Source organism: Pyricularia grisea (genome assembly GCF_004355905.1).
Source record: "Pyricularia grisea strain NI907 chromosome V map unlocalized Pyricularia_grisea_NI907_Scaffold_6, whole genome shotgun sequence".
Classification (NCBI taxonomy): Eukaryota; Fungi; Ascomycota; class Sordariomycetes; order Magnaporthales; family Pyriculariaceae; genus Pyricularia; species Pyricularia grisea.
In genome coordinates this window covers 99,510-112,915 of record NW_022156719.1, presented here as the reverse complement: position 1 = coordinate 112,915, position 13,406 = coordinate 99,510, and positions in this window count along the sequence as shown.

Sequence of the window (13,406 nt, the reverse complement as noted above, 5' to 3'; positions counted from 1 at the left end):
TAAAGATAATAAAATATATAAATGTTTTATTTTTATACAATAATAAATATACTTTTACTAACATATATGTATAAAAATATTTTAAAAATTATTATTGGTTATTTTTTATTTATATAAATATATAATAATTAATTAATATATTTAATAATATACGCTTTGATAAAATAATATTAATATCCATTTAACTTTTATATTAAATATTTATAATAATAAAACCACTTGTATTATTTTAATTTATTTATAATAAATATAAAGTAAAATTTAAAAATATATAAACTTTGTTAAATTTATATATATAATACGCAATTTTTGCAAAATTGGAAAAGAGAATTTACATTAACGTTTGTTTATACCGATTATTTAATCGTTGAAATTTTGGGTTTAATATCGTTAAAACTCGGAAAAATATAAACTCGTTTCGATTACAAATTTAATTAAAAGTATTTATTATTTTACCTACTCAAATATTCAACTCCTTATACTATATAATATTTATATAAAAAGTTATATATATATATATATATATATATATATATATATATATATATATATATATATATATATATTTATTATATTAACTGATATTAACCACCCCTTGCCAACCTTTTTAAATTATATTTAGAAATAAAAACAAAATTAAAAAAAGTCGGAAAATTCCAAAATTTATTAAAAAACCAACCACCATTTGCGAATTAAAACCACCCATATTTAAATTTAACCAGTATAATAATTAAAATATATAATAAATTATTATTAATTATTTTATTAATTATTATATTTAACGTTTAAACCGTTTATTATTGCGACTTTTATTTGTTTAATTATAATGGAATATTAGTCGCCGATTGGTAAAATCACCTTTGTTTTAACCGAAAATCGACAAATTATCCTTGAATTTAAACCAAAATAATTTTTGGTTAGTCCCACAAATATAAACAAAGCCATAAATTAAGCCACGGCTTAATTAATGGAGCTCTATTTTAGGGATGAGCCCTGAAATTCCGTTATTATAGGATAACGTTGATATATTATGCATATTTTATTTAACAGTTTAAAAAGAGCTTTTAAATGTTCTTTTCGTTTTATACCATTATTTGAGTAAAAGAGCCACGTGTAATTAGCCCGTGTGTCCATTCCCGTGACTCACCATTTAATAAATAAATTAAACGCATAAATCCCTTTCCAACAATTATTATAATGTTACTCTAAGCTTTACCCGCTGCGCCACGTTTATTTTATTTAAGAGATATAAAATTTGATTTTATTATCGTGTATGGACGGCGTTGTTATAAGTATTATAAAAACTTATATTCTTATATAATTTAACCGCGTAAAAATAAATAAATAAATAATTGAAATATTTTTGAAATTGGAAGTTTATTTTAATATACGAGGGTTCACCACTATATAATAAGAACTTTACGTACCGATTATGCTTTATATTTACCAGATCGTGAATATTAAATAGTTTTATTATCCGGCTTTATTTGCATTTTATATTTCCCTTTTAAACTATCGTCCAATTCCGATGTATGTTTTCCTTTCTTCATTATATATTTGCCACCTAATTATAAGGCCTGCCAAAACCCGCCCATGGGGGCCCGCGCCGGCCCAAATAAGTGGGTCGGGGGGCCCGCGGGTAAACTGTAATATTTATGGGGGGGCCTAATCCGGCCCAAATTTGAACGCGGGTTTTTTTGGCAGCCCGCGGGCCCCCGTGGGTAAAACCCGTAAATACGTAAATATTTTAAAATTAACATTTATAAAATTCCGAAGGAAATTATACCAAAATAAACGTAATATAAAATAATATATTTTCCAATATAATTATTATTATTATTATTATTATTATTATTATTATTATTATTATTATTATTATTATTATTATTATTATTATTATTATTATTATTATTATTATTATTATTATTATTATTATTATTATTATTATTATTATTATTATTATTATTAATTCTTGTTTTTTTTCGTATATAATAAATTAAATTATAATAAAAATAAAAATAACAAATATTAATTGTAATGTTTTTTTTTATTAACCGAATATAAAATACGAAAAAAAACAATTTATTTAACAGTATTTTACATTTAAAAATTCCTTAAATTACGCCCATACGATATATTGCTCCGTACCCGTTTTAACGCCCTGGTTGGAATTTTTATAAAAATTCTGCTATATTTTAATCCAATTTAAATGGAAATAGGTAATATAGGTATACGGTTAATATTAGCCCGAATTGGGGTATTATTAACGGTTATTTCGATAATATTATTTTTATCGGAATTAAAATTATTATTTAATTTACCCAAATTATAAATAAAGCCGACAAATTCCGTAAACCTATCGTATTTAATTTTTTCGTTTTCCGGGTTTAAATATTCGTTTTTTACAATGGTAATTTTAATACCGATTAAAAAAATAAATTTTTTTTTAATCGAAATATAAATAATAGCACGATTACGAATGGCAGATAAATTTAGGGAATATTAATTAAAACCGATGGAATTGTTTAATTATAATTATAAACGTTCGATAAAAATTAAAACAATAGGTATAACTAAAATATTGCGGGTAATTTGGGCGAATTTTGGGAATTTTATTTTATATATAACCTACCAGTTGAAAATATTATTATCGTTTTCTATAATTAAATATAAATAAAGATTAATATATATAATTATCCGTATGATTATTCGTATAATTATCCACATTTTGGATTATAATAAAATTAATATATTACGTATTTTATATTAAAAACATTTTAATTTTTAACCGGATATTTTTTTCGACGGATTAATCGATAGGGTATGGAAATTTTATCGGGTTTAAATTTTAATTGTTTATATATTTGGATTTTTTCGGATTCGGTTTACGTTATAAAATAAATAAAACCGGGTTAATGCCCGGTTAAATTAATTTTTTTTTCGAATGGAAATTTGGATTTCGTTTTTTCGAATATAATTTGGTTAAACGTTTAATCCTTTTGGCGATTAAATTTTTTACGCGTTAATTGGTATATTTTATATAATACCGTAAACGGTTTTTTCGGAAATCCGTACGCGTCGGGAAAATTAAAATAACGGCCAAAAAATATAATTTTTTAACGTAATAACGTTAAATTAAATTAATATATTTATCCAATTTTATTCGCGCCGTTAAAATTACGGTTTTTAAATTGGTATATTATTCCGTTTATGGATATTTTCGAACTTTTAATTAAAATTTACGTTTGAAATTGGTAAAAATTATACCGATAACTTTTAATTTAAATAATACGTATATAATTATTTCCATTTTATTTATTTTAAAAACGTTGGTAAAAACCGTTATAATTTTAATCGTCGTTAATAAATATTCCAAAATAATCCAATTTTCGTTAAAAATTTAAAATTTAATTAAAATGGTATTAACCGGATTATTTTAACCATTTAACGAAATAGGATATTATTAAATAAATATTTTTATGGTTTGACGAAATTAAAAGGTACGCGTAATAGTTAAAATAGTCGAATTCCATTTAGTTTGGATATTTTTAATTAATAATTAAAAACTTTTAAATTTATCTTTACCGGTAAATTATTACAAATTACAAAAAATTTTTATCCGTTTGGGGCTTTAATAAAATAAAACCGCCAAATATTTTAATTAATATAAAATATTGGGTTAAATAATATTCGAATTATTTAATATATTGGTATTATTTATTTAAACGATAATATATTTTGGAAAAATGTCCCACGTTTTATTTTCGTCCGTATTATTAATAATTAAATTTTCGTCGTTATAAAAATTAACCAAAAAAACGCGGAAATTTATTTTGGTAATATAAAAATTTTAATATATAACCCTTTTTACAAATTGTAAAACGTAGGCCATATAAAATAATTGGGAAATTTTTAATTGTATTTGTAATTAGGAATTATAAACCCGAAATTCCGCCGCCACGTTATTGGCGCGAAAATTGGATATATTATCGGCCGTAATAACCAATATTTTATTTTTTAATTTATATTTTACAATGGTTTGGGCCGTAAATTTTACCAATCGTTTTTTCGTTTTATTGGCGTTGGTTGCAATAAAATTTAAAATAATGTAACGGCGTATTTAATTATTATTTACGTAAACGGTTATAATATTCCAAAAAACGTATTTTAAATTTGGGCTGGTTTACCCGTTAATAATTAAAAATATTTTCCCTTTTCGGGGAATATTAACCAACGTTTGGGTAATAATATTTTCAGTTATTATTTTATATTTTTTGGTAAATATTTATAACGAAAGGATTTTTTATCGGTCGTTTCGGGTTTATACGAATAATTTAAATTCCGAATCGTATATAATATTAAATCCTTTGCGTAACGAAATATAAAATCGGACGTAAAATTTTTCGATTTTATTTTTCGAATATTGTTATACGTTTTTGGCCTATACAAATATATAATATTTTATTAATATTACGTAAATAAAAAAATAATATATAAAATAAATAAATTTAAATTATAATAAATAATTATATAAATGGTTATATAAATGGTTACATTTTTTTAAAAAAAAATAATTTACCAGCCGAAAATTAACGTTGGTTAATATAATATTACCGGACGTCGTTTAAATTTCCGATCCCTTTCGGGTATAGGCGATAATATTATAATACCGTATAAAGGTATTTATTCCGTTATATTATTATTGGCCCTTTTTACTAAATTGGGGGTATTTTAATATTTATATATATCGTTTGTAAATAACGTATAATTCGCCGTTATTTCGGGAAAACTTTTATTAGTAAAATTTCCAAATTTTTGCCAATTTGGGTTTTTGGAACGTTTTTAAAATTAAATCGATTTTATTTTTTTTTGGAATTTAGCGGCGAAATTAGAAATTAATAACGAATAAATTAAAAAATTTATTCCATAATTTAAAAATATATAAATAATAAACGTTATTTTTTCCGCCGTTTATTATAAATTTATTATAATCCGTAAATTCGTAATTTGTATATAATATAACGATAGATTCCGTTTCGGTATTTTGGTTAAAATTTAAAGGGAAATTATCTTCGTTCGAATTTACGTTAAATCGACGTTGTACGGGCGTTTTTACGTTCGAAATTTTATCGTAAAATTCGTTAATAAATTTAACATTTGGGGAAAATAATTTTTCGATTAACTCCCTTAAAAGATTTGTTAATTTATTTATTATAATTATATGGTTAAATATTAAAAAGAAAAAAAAGAAAAAAAAATAACGATCGGTTTATAATATAAAACGTTTGAAAATTTTTTATCGATTTAATTCGTTCGTTTAAAATTTAATATAAAATTTTAAATAATCAATATCGGATTTATTTCGATTAACCCCTTTTTTTTTAAAATAAAAAAAAAAAAATTTGGAAAATTAACGAATTTTTTTTTTTTTTTCCCAAATTATCGCCACTATTTGTATAATAAATTATGGTACGAATAAAATAAAAATATCGCGGGCAATTACCGGTTTTTAAACAAAAATTTCCAAATATTAAATAAATTTTTACCTGTTTAATTTTTATTTTATATTGGTTAATCGAAATTAGATTTTTTATTTTTATTAATTATGCCTAATTTATACCGTTAAACCCGATCGAATAATTAAATTTTCGATTACCCGTTCGATTACGAAAAATACCAAAAATATTACCCCCGGATATAATTTTATCCCAAAATCCAATTATAAAACGAAATCGAACGAAAAAAATTGCGAAAAAAACGACGGAAAATAAACCACCAATTCGAAAAAATGGCCGTATTAATAACCGAATAGTAAAAAAGGAATAACGGACGAAAAATTGTACAAAACGATTTAAACCTGGAAGTAAATATAAATTATAATGGTTATATTGGATAATTATATATTAATATATTATTTTAATTATTATATTAAAAAATATTCGCCGTTTATAATCCAATACGGATTTATTAATACCTAAAATCGTTTTCCAACGTATAATAAGGGATTTAATAAATACGGTTGCGTTTTACGTTCGTTTATATATTTAAATTAAAATTTTAATCATTTTATAAAAAACCGGGGAAATGTTTTTAATATAATTATTTACGGTTTCGAATTTGGCTGCTATTTACGCCAAACGGGTTACGGTATTTATTAAAAATATATCCCTTATCCGATTTATTTTACAAATAATAGGGTATAAAATAAAATTTTAATAAATAATATTTACCTATTTTTATATTTATTTACCTATATATTTCCTTATTTATTTAAATTATATTCGTTTTATTTATTTTATTTGTTTAAATTGGTTAAAATATATTAATTTATTTAACGTAGAATTATAAATAAAAAAAACTTTTAATTTTAATTTTTTTTACTAGTTTTAAAAGGGGTTGGAAAATAAAAACCCTTTTTACCGTTAAAATTATATTATATTAATTTTAATAATTATTATAATTTAATTTTCCATATTTTAATTTTAAAATATAAAAAAATCCCGTAATTATCCATTATAACCGTATTTGGGTATAATTTTACATTATAGGCAAAAAATCTTTTTTAAATTTTTTAGGTATTTTATTATAAATAGGTTTTATAACCAGTATTTATAACCTTTTTATTTTTTTATCTATTATTTCGCCAAAATCGGGTATTCCAACCTAATTGGCGGTAATAAATGGAAATGTAATTTATTTTTGGGTATTTTTTTAAATAACCATTCGGTAAATTGTTCCAATCGATTTGTTAAATATATTTGTATATATTTTATAAAGCGTTTATTTGGCTTAAATGCGGCGTATAGGGGCTTTGCGACTAAATACTTTATATAATTTTTGCGCGCGGAATTTGGCGGTATTTATAATATAAATATAATTTACAATTAAAGGTTTAAGTACGCTATAATAAATAAAAACGCGTAATAGGGTTTTTTTAACAAAGGTAAAAAATTAAATAAACGTAAAATAAACCGTTTTATATTATAACTATTAAATTTAATATTATAATTTTTAATTTGGGGAATATTTATTTTGTTTTATTTTCGAATATGTGGTATATTTAATTTATATTATGGTTATAAACCGTAATATTTTTTACCCAATAATATATTTTGGTAACCAAATACGTAACCAGGGAATACTAATACCGATATATAATATAATAAACGGAACTACGTATTATTTAATATTATTAGTTAAAAAAAATAATAACCATTTTATATAATTATTAATTATTTACCAATTTAGCTATTTTTTTTTGGGAAAACGTTAATATATTACCAAAATAGGTAATTTTATGGCGAATTTAGCGTATTATTTTACCAATTTTTATAATATTAATAGGCGAAACGCCTTTAAAAAAGCTGTAAAAAATTTGGCGGACGAATTTACTTGCCTTATTTTGGTAATTGGCCTATTATAATAATAAAACAGCGACTATTTTTTCCTATTTAAATATTATTTTTTTAACCTTTTTAATAAAAATTTGAAAAAAGGTTTCGAAAACGTTTTCCAAATCGTTAAAATTATTTACGTTTTCCCAATATTCGTTATTAATTGGGGCGGGGGTACGTACCTTTAAACCAAATTTGGATTATAAATTTTTCCAATATTAATTTTAACGTTTTTTAAATAATTATAGGAAATGGTTATTATAATTTTATTATTTTAAATAATTATATAGGATAATTATTTATTTTTTAACAATAAATTCTATTTTAAATTTATTTTCCATTTATTTTTGTTTAAATTTAATCGACGTTATATATTTGTAACCAACGCGCAATTTCGATTTTTACCGCGATAATATTATATTAAATCGTTTACGCGCGCGGTTTACGAATAATTTAACTTTATCGCCATTATTTGTTTATTTTGTCACGGCCAGGCATACATTGGAGAACCTCAGTGTATTAGGCGCTATCGACGAAAATTCTAAACTGAAGAGAAGAGAGAAATTACAATCGACGACGCGCTCAAGAGACGCGCTTAAATCCGGAGGTAGTGGATCCTTGTCCGATCCCTGGCTCGGTGTGGAGCCGAGTCGTGATTCTGAGGGTAGGTCTAGGGGCCTGATCCTCACATTACCCCCCTCTAAGGCCTGATCGACGTAGGCGGTCAGAGTCTTGAGTTTGTCACGTGTGTCTCCTCGGGGCCTTCCTCCGCTCTCGTGTCTTTTTCGCATCGTGCTCGGCAACATTGTCCTCGGGTCCGTCCTCCGCAAAAACATCCTCTGCTGCGCTCCTGATCCACTGTTGCAAATTTACCGGAGGTCCTGCTGCGTCCGGGTACTCCCTGTGAAAGGTATCCAGCAGTACTGGTGAATTTTTCAAGTCGCGGGCCTCATACCATGTCTCATCAGGGTCGAGTCCGACCCACGATACCTGATATTGCAACGTCTTCTTTCGTCCGAATAGACGTGAGGCCAACACTTGCTCCACCTCCCACTCCGGTTCTCCGTTAATTTCGACCGGTGGTTCCGGCTTTTGATACTGCTGAGGTAATGGATCCGTTCCTGCCTTGCGCAGTCGGCTGGCGTGGAACAGCTTACTACCTTTATACCAGGCAGGGGTGTCGAGAATGAAGCTGTGGCCCTTTTCCTCGAGAATCGTCCATGGTCCTGCATTTTGCGAGTCCAACTTGGTCGTAGGAGCTTCGGTGGAAAAACCCTTTTTGCTAACGTAAACCGCATCTCCCACCGTAAAGTCGACCGGTCGCCGCTTCTTATTAGCCTGCCTCTGTTGCTCTATCTGCGCTCCGAGTCCATTGTTGCGGGCCAGTTCCTGGGCTTGCCGGGCTTGGCGGACCATTTCCAGCGCCTTTTGTTGCTGACCGGTCTCCAGGTCTTCTTCGGGTAAAGGTAGAGAGAGCGGGTCTCTAGGGCGAGCTCCTGTTTCTGCTTCGATCGGTGCCATGCCGATAGAGGCGTGAACGGACGAGTTGTGGCCGAAGTCGAAAGCGGGAATATGCCGTCGCCAGTTCGTTTGGTATTTGTCTACATAAAAGCGCATTTTCTGATCCAATTCAGCGTTGGTAATTTCGACGCTGCCCTGACTTTGAGGGTGGCGGGCGCTTCCATGTTTATGCTTTGTTCCTGTCAACTCGTTTAAAGTGTTTAGGAACTCGGATATAAACGGTCCGGCGTTGTCGGAAAGCCATAAGTCGGGGACGCCTTTCCAACGGTACACAGTCTGATAATACCGCATGGCCAAGGTTTCCGCGGTGTCTGTCTTTTTTCCCGGTAGGGTGGCCAAAAGTTTGGTCAGTCGGCAGATGAAGACCCAGACGTAATCGTAGCCTTCTTTATCCTTGGGCATAGTTTTGCCGTCCACCACCACGTGCTGCCAACACCGTCTAGGGATCTCCAGTGGGTGCAGCAGCCCAGGCGTCTTGTCATGTCGTACCTTGTTGCGCTGACATTCGCGACAATTTTTGATGTAGCGTTTGACGTCTCGATTTCGGTCGGGCCACCAGTAATCTCTTTTCAGGCGGCTCAGGGTTTTGTTCTGGCCTCCATGGCCGAAGATCTTGGGCTCATGAGCTTCGCGGATGAGAGCCGTTCTTAAGAAAATCTTGCCATCCTGGGTAGTCTCGGGTACCGTTAACAGATTATCATGGCGACCTAGGTTCTGTTTTAGGTTCTCTTCCAGGATAAGGGCCACCAGGTCAACTCCTTGCGGTGCGGAGGGTTCCAAGCTGCTAATGGTTGGAAGAGGTTCGCCGGGTCGGGAGTCGATCTTTTCTGGAGGAATTAGTGCAATGGTGCGGTCTAACACAGCTCGGGCTTTAACCGTAGGGTTGTCGATGGTTTTGCGCGAAAGGGCATCGGCTGCCACATTATCCTTGCCGGGACGGTATTTAAAGGTGAGGTCGAAGTTGGCCAGGTAGTCAGCCCATCGTATCTGGCGAGCGGACAAAAGTTTCTTGGTCGACCAATAAATTAGGGCCTGGTGATCGGTGAAAACACAGAACTTGGTACCCAACAGGGCTGGTTCGAAGTCCTTTAGCGTATTAATCACAGCCAATAGCTCCTGGTCCTGGATCGGATAGTTTTGTTCAGCAGGGGACATGGTTTTGGACGAATAGCCGATTGGCTTCCAGCTGCCATCGTCCTGTTGCTGCCACACGACACCGGCGGTGGCCCTGCCACTGGCGTCGGTGTCCATCCTAACAGGCATACCGGGTTTGAAGAAACTCATCACGGGGGCGGTGATCACCAGCTGTTTCAGCGCTTCAAAGGCAGATTTCTGCTCGGGGCCTCTTTCGAACGGGACTCCCTTTTTCAATAATCGGGTCAGAGGTTCTGCTTGTTCGCTGGCGTGATGGCAGAACGTCCGAACGAAATTGCATAAGCCTAGGAAGGATCGTACTGCGGAAACGGAGGTGACATCGTCCCATTGCCAGCTGGTGATGGCTTCGACCTTTTTGGGGTCGATGCGGATACCTTTACCGATCTCTAGAAGTAAACCCAGGTACTCGATTTCGAAAACGCCGAAACTTGACTTTTTGATATCGCCTTGGAGTCCGGCTTTGTGCAACCTGTAAATAACCTCCTCGGTTTGCTCAAAGTGGACTTGCTCCGATTTATCCTCGGTATAAATTAACACGTCGTCTGCGTAGGCGCTCGCGAAAGCGTCCAGCAGTTCATTAAGCTGAGCGTTGATAAAAGCTTGGAACCAGGCGGGTCCGACCTTCAGTCCAAAGGGTAGGACCTTCCACTGAAATGTGCCTTGTCGCGTTTTGAACGCCGTTAAATACCGTGACTTCGGATCCATTAGCAATCTGTTAAAAGCTCGAATAATGTCGATCTTGGTCATCCTCCGGGCTTTTCCACATTTGCTCAACGTCCCGGCCACGTCGGGGGCAAGTACTTGTCGTCCTTTGATGAATTTGTTTACCCATCTGTAATCCACACAAAAACGTTGCTCCTTCGATTGCGGTTTAGGAACGAACAAAGTTGAAGCTGCGGTCTCCTCCATGGTCCGTTCAATGAAATCGATCCTCAGAAGTTCGTCGATGGTTTCTTTTTCCAACTCCATCATCGCGAAAGGGGTCGAATAACGGGCTGGCCTCCCCTCCAAAGGTTTCTCGAGTTCAAAAACCACGTCGAAACCGGGTCGGCTAGGCGGGAGAATCGTCGACGCCTTTTTGGAAAAGAAGCCCTCAAGGTGGGCAAGTGCTTTGGGCAACTTGGCTCGTACTTGCGCGATGTGCTCCGGGTCTTCCTCTGCAGGGAATGGAATGGGATGTCCATCGTGAGTCTTGTTCCATTGCAGGGCTGATACCGCATTGAGGCTGGTTGTAGGCGTATCGTTTACTGGTACCAGCGGTATAGGCTCCGTGGGTAACGGGGATCGCTTCCATCGATCTTGACGTGGGTCGTTAAGAAGGGCACAAATATTTGCTGGCAGGGCTTTGTTGGAAACGGTCTTTGGGATAGTCGGAAAGGCGCTAATTTCTGCGATCTGAGCCTGGTTTCCGTGTTGGCGTTTAGGGCCTTGAAGTATCTTGCGGACCTGGATGCGACGGTCTTCTTGTTCCATCTTGCGGTCCCGGCGGACTGCGTCAGCTTGGGCCTCGAGGTCCAGAGGCGGATTTGAACGTTGTACAACGATTGCGGGTGAGTATTGGGCCATGGCGGGCAGGTCGTTGGGCCAAACGAAGCTGCGGGTAGCTGGGAATAAGCCTACTCGATGCTTCGTCCACCATTCTTGTCCGATAAACACATCGTGTGCCGTCTCGAGGAGGATAAATTTCTGCCGTGGGAATTGTCGTCCGTCGATTTGCAAAGCGAGCCGAAGGTATTCGGTGGCTCTTGCGGTAACCTTCCCGTTAAAATCTCCAAAGTCCAAAGGTTTGGGGAGCTTTTTGATAGGTAGCTCTAAACGTTGGGCGACCTTTTTCGCGAGGCTCGGTCGAATGGATAAGTACACATCTGCTCCGGTGTCACAGAGAGCTTGGGCGTTGAGACCACGACCTTTGTCTTGCAATTGAATGGGAGCAAGGAAGGTGTTTAATTTGGGTGATCTATCGATTTTGGCTATCTGAGGCATGCAGACTGCCGAGGAGACTTCCGGCAGCCTTAGCAGTTTTCCGAATCCGACGAAGATGAGCTGTGGCCGGATCGTTCACCAGCTTCTCGATCGCCTTCGTGTTGAAGGGCGAGAACGGCGGCGATGTGAGCGGCCTTTTCGGGGCAATTGCGTGCCAGGTGCCCGGCTTCTTTGCAAAGGAAGCATCTACCCTCAGTGACCAATTTGGCGTTTTCTCTGCTGGGCGACTTCGGGGCGTCAATGGTCTGTGTGCGGGTTTGGTTCTTGGCTTCCTGGCTGTGCCGGCGATTCTCGTGTCGACGCTGTTTGCGTTCGGCGCTGGCTGAACGCTCACGGCGCTCTTCCCTCTTTTTGCGGTTCTCGCGGAGCTCCTCCCAAGCGCGTTGTTGGGCCAGCGCCGAGTTCGCAACTTCTCCGGCAAAGGTCTCGTACGAGATATTTGGGTCTTTGGATAGGCTGAGAAGCTGGGGGTTCAGGTTGGCAGGAATGTGCTCATAGAGAACCAACTTGCGTTCCGTTTTGGCAATGTTGGCTTTATCGGCTAGGCTGTTAACCTTGCCAATAAACTGGTGGATGTCTGTTGACTTGTCCGACAGACTAAACTTCAGGTGACGAAGCTCCTCACGGGCTTTGGAGGCTTGATTGTCATCGTGGTAAACAGCGGCTAGGGTCGCGACCATTTCGGCCGCGCTGCTGAAAGGCATAATGGTGGATTCATAGCGGCCTTGGATAAGGTCGTTGGCAAGCCCTTCAGTGAGGGAATTGATCACCGCCATGCGGCTTCTTTCTGTTTTATAAGTTTCGTCGTCCTCTACAAATTTATCTGCGATTTTGGTGATCCATTTATCAAAACGATCCTTATCACCATCAAACATGCCGGGGTCGATGCCGGCTTTACGTGCCGTCCTGTCGTAGGCAGGGTTTTTAGCATTTTGGTTACTTCCGTAAGGCTCAAATGCTGTCCGGGCAGCGATACCATGGGGCTTAAACTCAGCCCCTCCAAAGGCGCTGTTCAAAGGCGTAATACCGCGGGTTTGACGGGTGGCATTGTTACTCCGGGTGGCAAGCTGGTCTTTAAGTTGGGCAATGGTGGCCAAAAGATCTTGCAGCTGTGATTGAGTGATGGTAGCCTGGCCGGTTGTGCTTTCGCTTTCGTCTGCCATTTCGCTTCTCATTTGGGCGGCAGGCGAGGGCGCTCTGCTTGGAGATTTCGGAATTTCGTTCCTGCCGTCTGACGTTTTGGCAGAAGGTTGGTGGGGAGGGCTTCGCGCCTCTCCTGGGTGCTCAGAAACTGACTCGTACTCGTACGATCCGTCAACTTCGATGCTGTCGACTGGCTGATCTTGCTCTGTG